The 9,928-nt window shown below is 33.5% G+C and overlaps 1 non-coding gene across 1 annotated transcript; it reads left to right on the top strand.

The window, feature by feature from the left end:
- The first annotated feature begins 345 nt into the window (after window positions 1-345).
- LOC114912883 (small nucleolar RNA R71) lies at window positions 346-451 on the top strand. Its single transcript, XR_003798865.1, has one exon. It is a non-coding gene; the product is annotated as a small nucleolar RNA R71 (small nucleolar RNA).
- The last annotated feature ends 9,477 nt before the right edge of the window (window positions 452-9,928 follow it).

Below are 9,928 nucleotides of genomic sequence, written 5' to 3' on the forward strand. Positions count from 1 at the left end.
GCAGCTGGGCATTCACTCATAAAGTAGGGGTGACTCAAACATAAATTATAAAAGTGTCCGACATTTAGTAAACAATCTAGTTTTTGGGACAACTCATCTGCTTTATTGTGGATATCTATGAAATTTCTAATTTTATAGATTCCACCTCTCTTTTAGGCAAACATGGGTTTATCTCTACAAGAGGCAGACATTTGATGTAAGAAATTTTTACTAAAGATTTCAAATAATTGCCATACCTCATCCTCATTTTTTAGTATAAATGTCTCTTCGCATGAAGTGTTGATCATTTGTCGGTGTTTCTCTGATAATCTATCATAGAAACATTGAACTAATTATCATTTAGAGATTACATAGTATGGGCATTTATGAATGAGGTCCTTAAGTCTCTTCTATATTTCATGAAACAATTCTCCATCCATTTGAAAAAAACTAGTGATGGTTTTTCTAATTTAATTGATTTTTTTAATTGAAAAGTATTTCTAGAGAAATTTTCTTTCGAGTTGGTCCCAAGTTGAAATAGTCACTGAGTCTAACGAATTTAGCCAATGCTTGGGCTTATCTTTGAGCGAAAAGAAAAATAATTTCAACCTAAGAGCATCATCAAAAAAATTTTGAATTTTAACAATAGAGTATATCTCAAAAAATTTATCTAGATATTTGTATGGATCCTCATTACTAAGTCAATAGAAAGAAGGCAGCATTTGAATGACACTGGACTTAATCTCATATTGGAGGCCTCTATAGGGGGCACTTGAATATAAGGAGAATATGTATATGAGGACAGAGTGAAATACTCTTTTAATTGATGAGGAGGGTTTGGGGCACTTGACTATAAGGAGAATATGTATATGAGGATGGAGTGAAATACTCTTTTAATTGATGAGGAGGGTTTGGGTTCACCATGTTCAGCCATATTCTTAGATCGAATAGTTTTGAGAGTCTTTTCAACTTCTTCATCTAATGGTTGCAGTTCTGATTGTAAAGATCGATGGCTAAGCATGGAACTAAGAGTTCTAGATCAAAAGAATTCTATTTTTTTTTATAATTTTAATTGTAAATAAGTTTCACACAAAAGATAAACTCTAGTTAAAGTTTAACTTAAATTTAAACAGCTCCTAACTATTTCAAGTTTACCTTCAAGTCCAAAGTTAACCAATCAAATTGGCTAGATAAGTGTAAGATTGGTGGGAGGTTTTCTGTACTTTCATAATAGTTTTAATTAAATAACCATCATTCTTCAGGATTGAGTCCCGAAACCACTTTTCTTAGACACCATTCGATTGATCAATTCTAAACCCGATCTAACTTTCAGATTTTCTTGTCCTAATGAGATCAAATTTCTTAGGGGCTAATGTCTAATTGATTTTAATTAGGATTAGATCAATGCAAAATGAAGAACTTATTTGTGGGCCAAGCAAGGGTGATGAAATCCCCACCTTAGGTGTCCCAAGTCTCCTAAGCCTTCAAGACCTCCTAAAACCCTAGGTGTCCCAAATCTCCTAAGCCTTCGTGCCTCTTTCTCTTTCCTCTTTAAGCTTTGGCTAATACAAAACTCCATGCCTTCTCTCAAAACCAAGCCACCCCTCTCTTTTTCTCTTTATTTTTTAAAAAACTAAACCCCTGTCTTATCACATCCTGGGCAGTTTAAACCATGCTCGTGCTGTGAGCCATGCTGGTGGACCGTGCACTACTAGTCCAATGCACTACATGTGGATCGAGCACTACTTTTTGTCCACCATGCATGGACCGCGCACTACTCTTTATGCATCATGCATGGACCGCATGGGCATTTCTCTCTGGGCCATGTGCCCCTATGGGTTGTGGCTTGCTTTGGGCCCAATGGTTGCTTTCTTCTGGCCTGGATCATGCATTTGCGTTTGCTGAAAATTTGTCCATAGAAGTAGGCTAACTAGAGCTTGGTGACCGTGAAAATGTGTGTGATGGGCCAACAACATATATTCATTGGGAACCTTGTGGTTGGTTTGTGAATAATTCTTTATGATTAACAATTTCTAAAAAAAAGTAAAAAGCATCAAATACTAAATAATAGAGAATTAATAGCAAAAGTTTTAATATTTCTCATGTCATATTAATGTATTAATCAAACTCATTGCCTCAGTCTAGAGGGAAAATATGTCTAATGATGCGGAAAAAAAATTGGTGCTAAAGCCTCATAAAACTAGAGAGTTTCTCAAGGGCTGGAGTCTTGATTTCTTGACGTCTTCCTCCAGACAAAAAATGACCCTTCTGGAGAAAATTCAAATTCTTGAACACAAAGAAGAAATGAGAAATCTTACTTCCTATGGGAGGGAATCTAGGTCCTCTTGGGAGGTGGAGTTATTTGATATTTATAAAAGCAAGGAGATCTATTGGAAACAAAGAGCTAAAGCCAAATGGATCAAATAAGGTGATAGAAATATTTTTTATTTCCACTGAATTGCAACTTTCACAAAAAGAAGAATTGGATCTCTCACATTTCTTGAAAGGGCCATCAACTTACTAAGCACAAGACAATCCTTGAGACTCTCACCAATTATTTTAAAAAATATTTGTTAATCATTAGAAGCCTTTGATGAAGTTTGATTGGAGATCCTTATATCCTTCCAACTTCCCTCAATTGAAAGATCTCGATGCACCATTTTCTCTAGATGAAATCAAAGATGTTGCCTTCAGTTTTCCCATGATTAGAGCCTCAGCTCTCATGGGTTTTCAATGATTTTCTTTAAAAAATTCTAGGACCTTATTATCTCTCTATTTCATTAGTTATATGATAGCAATGTGGATCTTTCTCGGTTGAATTATCCTTATTTTTGTCTCATCCCTAAAAAGGATCCAACCTCTTATCCCTTTGATTTCAGGCCCATAAGCATGATATGCTTTTATCTTAAAATTTTCTCTAAAATTTTTACAAGGCATCTGCAACCTCTCATGAATTTGCTTATTGATCCTACTCAAACCGTCTTCATCAAAGAAAGAATGAAATTATCCACCATTGCAAAAGAATGAAATCCTTCGATGCTTTGTGCAAACTTGACTTCTCCAAGGCCTTTGATAATTTGAATTTGAACTATCTAATAGATCTCCTTCTTCATACTGGTTTCCCTCTGAAATGGTGCAGTCGGATTAAAAATATTCTTTTCTCTTCCAAGGTAGTGCTCTATACCAAAGGTGAACAAGATGCCCGATTTATCTATAAAAAAGAGGCAGGCAAGTAGATCGTTTGTCCCCTTACCTCTTTTCCTTAGTAGTTGACTCTTTTTTGAAGCTTATTGCGAATGCAAAAATGATAAATATCTTTAATAGTATCAAAGGGAGAGAGATTCTTCAATATGCTGATGATACCTTAAAGCCCAAAGTGACAAAAGTTTTTTTGCTATCCTAAAATTAATTCTTCATTCATTTGAGCTACTTTCAGACCTCTCATTAATTTTTCATAAAGTCTAGTGGCATCAATCGGTCCCATTAGTTCTTAGAAGTGGTCTTCACTTCCTGGTTGAATTGCAATATTTCCTCTTTGCCTATTAAGTTTCTTGGGCTTTCTTTGAAAGTGGGAAAGCTACAGAATTCTAATTGGTTTCCACTAATCCAATCTTTTGAGGCTCGGCTGGCTTCAATGGAAGGGGAAGTTGTTATTTTTTGAGGGCAGATTAACTCTTATGAACTCTATTCTTTCTTCAATCCTAACTTATTTTTTCTCTCTGTACAAATTATCCTCTTGTATTTGCATTAAAATTGATAAAATTTGTTGAAGTTTTCTTTGGGTTGGTGTGAACATGGCTTCTAGTTGTGTTTGTAAAGTCAACTAGAAAGAGGTCTATCTTTCAAAAGATGAGGGGTGTCTTGGGGTTAAGGATCTCAAGCTCTTCAATAATTCTCTTCTTGTTAAATGGGGTTGGAGATATTTATTATGTGATTTGGGCCTTTGAAGGAAATTGATTGACTATTTTAACTTTAAAGGGTTGAAGCTGTTGCCGTGGTGGAGGCCCATGAAATTGGGTTCTAGATTGTGAAAGAACATTGTTGCCTCCCTTCCCCCATCTTGGAATTGATGCAGGTTCCTTATTGGAAATATGGCTGCCACTTTGTTTTGGTTAGATTTTTGGCTTTGCTATGCCCCTCTCAAATGGTTGTTTCTTGATCTATACAAGGCTTATAGAACCAAACTTTGCAATATGGCAAGACTCTATCATCATACTACTGTGATTTGGAGCATTCCTTTCCATAATTTAATGTCTGAGAATGCAATCCGAAAGGATATTCTCTTATCCTTACTTCTAGATAAATCTCTCTCTCCATTGATTTGGATTAGATCTTTTGCCTTCCAGATTCAAAAGGAGTGTTCTCAACTTCCTCATTATGCAACTTTCAAGTGAGAAGAGGAATTAAGTGGTCTTTAGACAAAACAATTTGGAAGTCTTGTACCCCTTTCAAGGTTAAAGGTTTCTTTTGACTTGCTCTCTTAAACAAGCTTAATACTAGGGCTGTCCTCCTTGTCAAGCTTGGCAAATTCTTGAGTAATTGTGGTATTTGTGGTATGGTAGTTGAAACTAGACACCATCTTTTTCTTAGCTGCCCCTTTGCTGCTTCAGTTTCAGATATTATCTGTACTAATTTCTTGATTTGCCTTCCCCTTAATAACTAGACTGAGCTCTTCTCCTTTGGATCAAGATATGCTTTCATGGTTCTTTGTTACTGGCTATTATTTACTTGTTGGCAGCTATCACTAGTCCATTTGGAATGAGAGAAATACATGCATCTTTCTTCATAAGCATGGATTTCACAGGGGTATATTTGTTAAAGCTCTTAATCTTACTATAGATTGGTCAATTCTTACTAGGTTCAGGATCCATTCTTTTATGGATAAAACATTTGTCTAAAAATTTATATTTTTTAGGTAAATATTTCTCAGACAATATTTAGACAGAAAAATAGTGAATCATATTCTTTTATGCATGCAAAATTGACTTCGAAATCTATTATCCATGTTCTTTTACATTACTACTTTTCAAAATAAATTACTAAAATTTATCCATATTTTTCATAATATCATTTATGCTTTTTAGATTTGAAAAAAATAGATGACTGAGTAATTGGATATTGAATGATGGAGGCATTAAAAATGAGAATGGAGTATTTTAGAAATAAAATTCAATACCTATTTTATTGGTTGAATAGAAAATGATTTAGCCATCTCCTAGGTGGATAAGATTTTCATTCAATTTTATGAGTAAATGCTATTCATGGAAAGTAACTTATCCATCTTAAAAAATATGAGAATATGGATATGTTGGTTAACGAGAAAGTTAATCAACTTTTCTATGATATTTACTTACAAAAGAACAGGCCCTTAATGATATATCTAGTTTTTCATTATTGTGGGCTAAACTCTGTGGCTCATCATATGGCTAAGATGTGTAAATGCTGGATCCCTTTGGTCAGTGGAGACAATGATGATATGCTTTAAATGATTTTTTGTAATCACTTTTCTCAGGTATTGTAGTTTCAGTCTCCAATTGATTTTCCTTTCAAATTTCTACTACAATAGGTAGCTATTGCTCTTGTTGCCTTTTGTTGGAGTTCTTGGGTGAGTCTATGATTAAGAGTTACCATTTAATGGGCTATATCAGATGGTTCCTGGGTTAATTTTATGCCTGACTTATGGATATGTTCTATTCCCTTAGTAGCATGGCCTATTTATTTCAATGTTCAAGCTGATGTTTAAGGGTCAAGCTATCTACTTTTTGTTGAAAAATGTGTCCCAAAGTCAATTATCTAGATTGTAGATGATAGTGTTCCATACAAGTATAGAAATTATAAAATGATAAATATTATCTGGCAGATTCATCATAAGGAATACATCTTCTAAAATAGAACTCATATGTTATGATAAAGTCCTTAAAACTACTTTCAAAATGATAAAGGAAGATTTATCATGTGATTCTTAAATTTTGCTCACGACCAAATGATACAATTATCACAAGGATGATAATTGTATCGAATATAGGTCATTGTATGCCATATTAGTTGGTTGTCCTCTCAATCAAGATGTGTGGTGATATGGGTATGGCATACGAATGATATGTAGGAGTACATTTCACTAAGCGTGATCACTTTCGGAGTACTCTGCTATCAGGAGCCACTCTGATGGGATATAGGTATAAGTATCCCTCGGACCTGAGGCTGCTTCGGTGACTTGCAAGCAACTCACTGTGCTTTGGTGTCAGACTACTCAAATTTTTAATTCGATGATAGAAGATTTTTAGGTATAGTCAAGTACTTGTAAAGTCTAAATGCGAGTCAAGATAGAATTCACCGCTCCAAGTAAAATTGAAGATGATGCATCATTGTGTTTCAATTCAACAAAACTTTGACCAAAGTAGTCCTAGTGAGGAGTCACATGATTTTTGAGATTGAGACACAATGTGGACCACTCTTTCTGGGTTGACAGTTTAACCTAAAGTCATCCTTGAGCATCAAGTGTCAAAGGGATGAATTATATAGTAACTATATCCATATGGGTTCTAGAGTATCGCTAGGCATACATTCGGTCTATTCGAACATCGGATCTCATTGCTAGATGGTTAAATCGATTAGTATAAGAATTATTCTTGTGCTACTAGTTTAGGTTCGAATCTATGGGGTTACACACATAGAAGTATCTGTCTGATCAAATGACTGATCGATAATTATAAATCATTGAAGGATTTAATTATCAATTTGATTGATGATTAATCCTATGCAAAGGTTGCAATAAATATTTACTAATGGTTAGTAAATTAAAAAAATAATTAATTAACAATATGATTGTTAATTGGCTCAATTTGATTGAGCAATAAAGATTGGATTAGATCTAATTGAATTGGATTCAATTAGATTGGCTTTGGATTAATTGGATGCAGCCCTATTGAATAACAGGGCTTATTCTAATTAATCTTAGGGATGCATGAATTTAAAATTATTTTAAATTGAATATAATTTAATTAATTTTATATAGACTTGGATTGAATCTAATCCTATGGAATAATAGGCTTGATTAGATCAAGCCCTAATATCAAATGAAGCACATGATCTCCATTTAGAATCAATCTCTGGATCAATCAAGTTTTTAATCTAACTAATTTCTAATTGGATTGGGACCTAATTGGTTTATAATTGGGCTAGAATCCAATTAGTTAGTTTGTTATAACTAATTTCTAAATTAGTTAAGATTGGATCCAAGGATTAGTTAGAGTTGGAACGAGATCTTGAATCCTTTTTGGAATAGGACTAAACCCAAACCAACCCCATGTCATATTAATTCTCCTCGCCCAATTTTTTATCGTAAGAATTCCTCACACCCCATAGGATGCCACACCCCCTCTCTTTCTCCTGTGGAAAATAAAGAGGCATCCCATCTCCTCTTTTTGGTCGCCCAAAACAAGGAGGGGGCATCCAAGAGTTAGACACCCCAAGGTCCCTCTCGCAACATCCTCTTTCTCCTCTTCTTCTTGATATATTTTTTTGATCTTTTTTTACTGATTTTTGGGTATCAAAGAGAGCTTTTTTCTGCTAGTTATATAGCAAAAAATTAGAGAAGAAAAGTTCTTCCTAAGGAGAGAAAGATCAAGGAAGAAGAAGAGTCTTCTTTCTTACGTGCAGCCTTGAAGAAAGAGTTCTTCTTTCAGATTTTTTTATTATTTTTTTTTAAGATAAAAATTAGATTAGATCTAATTTTTTGTATGTGGATTTAGAAGAGAAATATCAAAAAAAATCTGGTTTGAGTTTGGGGCTTTTTGAAGTTTTAGATCAAGGAAGAAGATGGATCTTCTTTCTTGTACGCAATATTGAAGAAGAAGGAGTTCTTCTTCTAGATTTTTTTTATTTTTTTTTAAATAAAAATTAAATTTAATTTAATTTTTAATATAAAAATTTTAAGAAGAAATACTAAAAAAATTTAGTTGGACGTTTGGGGCTCCCTTGAGTTCTAGATCAAGAAGAAAAAGGGAGAAGAAGAGAGAAGAACGATTCTTCTCTTGGATCCCTCTTTTAGATTTTTTTAGATCTCAAAATTTTATATAATTTTTAGCATAAAAAATTAGATTAGAAATTTGCCCCAGGCATCCCTTCAGCAAGCGTGTGGCACCTCCACTGAAAATCCTGATTAGGTCCAACCATTAACATGACAATATCAAGTGCATCCAACAAAATAGATATTCAGGCCCGAGTGTGGCTCGGCCATCCTGAGCATTGGTTTGAAGATACAACAAGATGATCATATAATGAATGATAATTCTAATAGATCTTAAGTCCTTTTTGGAATAGGACTAAACCCAAACCAACCCCATGTCATATTAATTCTCCTCACCCCACTTTTTACCATAAGAATTTCTCACACCCCATAGGATGCCATGCCCCCTCTCTTTCTCTCATGAAAAATAAAGAGGCATCCCATCTCCTCTTTCTGGTCGCCCAAAACAAGGAGGGGGCGTCCAAGAGTTGGATGCCCCAAGATCCCTCTCATAACATCCACTTTCTCCTCTTCTTCTTGGTATATTTTTTTCATCTTTTTTTGCTTATTTTTGAGCATCAAAGAGAGTTTTTTTCTACTAATTATACAGTAAAAAATTGAAGAAGAAAAGTTCATCCCAAGGAGAGAAAGATCATGGAAGAAGAAGGGTCTTCTTTCTTGCGTGCAGCCTTGAAGAAGAAGGAGTTCTTCTTTCAATTTTTTTTATTTTTTTAATATAAAAATTAGATTAAATTTAATTTTTAATATATAAATTTAGAGAAAAAATATCAAAAAAAATTTGGTTTGAGTTTGGGGCTTCTTGAAGTTTTAGATCAAGGAAGAAGATGGATCTTCTTTCTTGTGCGCAGCCTTGAAGAAAGAGTTCTTCTTCTAGATTTTTTTTTATTTTTTTTAAATAAAAATTAGATTATATTTAATTTTTAATATAAAAATTTAGAAAAAAAATACTAAAAAAATTTGGTTAGATGTTTGGGATTTCCATGAGTTTTAGATCAAGAAGAAAAAAAAAAGAAGAGAGAAGAACGGTTCTTCTCTTGGATCCCTCTTTTGAATTTTTTTTAATCTCAAAATTTTATGTGAATTTTAATATAAAAAATTAGATTAGATCTAATTTTTATCATAAAAAATTAGAGAAAAAAAATTCTTCTTAAGGACGTAAAAGGAAGAGAGAAATATTCTCTCTTGTGCATGAGAAATTGAGAAGAAAGGGTTCTTCTATTGATCTCTATTGTAGAGATCAGATGCATGAATCCAGAAAGAAAAAGAGAGGATCTCCTTATTCTTTAATTTCATCATGTTCCTCTCAAATCAGCCAATGGATGGTGTCTTTGCGAGTTAGCACTCCCGAAGAGATCGATCAGCACTAGGACTTCGTGTGAATATCCGTAGAGGCCGAACGCATGTGTGGCTATCAAGCATCATGAAGAACCATCTACCATAAATTTTGGATGCGATAATCTGCTACCCATGCTCAGATATAAAATTTTATATTCAATCAATATTTAGTATGATGTAAATATAGATTAGATATATCCTGTACTTATTGAATTTTAGATTTCAGATGTATATACATCATATTAGTTTATGTCATAGATCCTGTATGATGATTTAGATTTAATCTATGCATGTATTATAGATTAAATTATTTAATTTATATATATTTCACTATAAAATTTTAAAAATACATGCACATCACCCACCACCCTTCCCTTCAAATGGTATCTGAGCCAAGTTCGTTATGATATGAACATATATGCATGCAGAGTTGAAATCTAGATTTAGCAATGCATGAGATGTGTTATGATCTGATTTTAGATATGATCTAATGTAAAATCATATCTAATACAATTTAGATTTAATCTAAATTTTTGTATATATGATATATGAATAAAATTAGATGTTCTGAGTAGCAAAGTACTC

Source organism: Elaeis guineensis, chromosome 11 (genome assembly GCF_000442705.2).
Source record: "Elaeis guineensis isolate ETL-2024a chromosome 11, EG11, whole genome shotgun sequence".
NCBI classification, from domain to species: domain Eukaryota; kingdom Viridiplantae; phylum Streptophyta; class Magnoliopsida; order Arecales; family Arecaceae; genus Elaeis; species Elaeis guineensis.